This window comes from Arachis hypogaea, chromosome 9 (assembly GCF_003086295.3).
Source record: "Arachis hypogaea cultivar Tifrunner chromosome 9, arahy.Tifrunner.gnm2.J5K5, whole genome shotgun sequence".
Classification (NCBI taxonomy): Eukaryota; Viridiplantae; Streptophyta; class Magnoliopsida; order Fabales; family Fabaceae; genus Arachis; species Arachis hypogaea.
Window position 1 is genome coordinate 96,719,008 of NC_092044.1, and position 1,413 is coordinate 96,720,420.

The 1,413-nt window shown below is 36.7% G+C and overlaps 1 non-coding gene across 1 annotated transcript; it reads left to right on the forward strand.

The window, feature by feature from the left end:
• Positions 1 to 524: 524 nt before the first annotated feature.
• Positions 525 to 633, forward strand: LOC112713790 (small nucleolar RNA R71). The gene has a single exon (XR_003158750.1). It is a non-coding gene; the product is annotated as a small nucleolar RNA R71 (small nucleolar RNA).
• The last annotated feature ends 780 nt before the right edge of the window (positions 634 to 1,413 follow it).

The window sequence follows — 1,413 nt, forward strand, 5'->3', positions numbered from 1 at the left end:
CGAAATATGGTGTAAAGTATGCGTACCCCTTGAGAGATTTAAAATAAGTCTTAAATACTAAACAGATGACTAGTAAGGGTAAAACAGTTTATTTAGTGCTAAAATCCACTTCTGGGCCCACTTGGTGAGTGTTTGGGCATTTGGACGCTAGTAATTCACCTCCTCCATGGTAGGTTGGTCAGAATTATAAGCATCTACATCAGGAGATACTTCTTGGGTACTCCCAGCTGCAGTTTGCATCCTAGTCAGATACTGAGAGATCATGTTGACCTATTAGGTCAAGATCTTGTTCTGAGCCAGTATGGTATTCAGAGTATCAACTTCAAGAACTCCTTTTTTCTGAGAGGTCCCATGGTTTACAGGGTTTCTTTCAGAAGTGTACATGAATTGGTTATTTGCAACCATCTCAATGAATTCTCTTGCCTCTGCAGGTGTTTTCTTCAAGTGGAGTGATCCACTTGCAGAGCTATCCAATGATATCTCAGACAGATCATCATAGAACACGCCTATGATAGACCATTTTGAAAGCATGTTAGGAGGACATCTCCTGATCAATTTCTTGTATCTTTCCCAAGCTTCATAGAGGGATTCATCTTCTCTTTGTCTGAAGGTTTGAACTTCCACTTTGATTTTGCTCATCTTTTGAAGGGGAAAGAATTTAGCTAGAAAAGCATTAACCAACCTTTTCCAAGAGTATAAGCTCTCTCTTGGTTAAGAATCCAACCATGTCTTAGCTCTGTCTCTTACAGGAAAGGGAAAGAGCATAAGCTTATAGACTTTAGGATTTACTCCATTGATCTTAACAATATCACAGATATGCAAGAATTCAGCTAAGAACTGATGTGGATCATCCATTGGAAGTCCATGGAACTTGCAGTTCTGTTGCAGATGAGAGATTAACTGAGGCTTAAGCTCAAAATTGTTAGCTCCAATGGTAAGTACAAAGATACTTCTGCCATAAAAGTCAGAGGTAGGCATGGTGAAGTCACCAAGAACCTTTCTTGCTTCCTCTTGAGGCTTGACCATGTCTTTTCTTTCTTGTTCAAAGTTTTCTGAAAGGTTTCTTCCGGAATGTTGTGCTTTAGCTTGTTATAAGCTCCTCCTTAAAGTCCTCTCAAGTTCAAGATTAAGATTAAATAGAGGTTCTTTATTTCTATTCCTGGCCATAAATAAGAAAAGAAGAAAAGAAAGAAAGGAAGCTTCTATGTCTGATTTGAGTATAGAAGGCTCCTAGTGAGATGTGAAGAAAGAAGAAGATAGAAAAGTGAAGATAGAAGACGAGAGAGGAGAAGAGTTCGAATACATAGAAGTAAATAGGAGAAGAATTAAAAATAGAAAAGATAAACAAGAATTACAATATTTTTGTTTTTATTTTATTTATTAATTAATTTTGAAAATTAAGTTTAATAAATT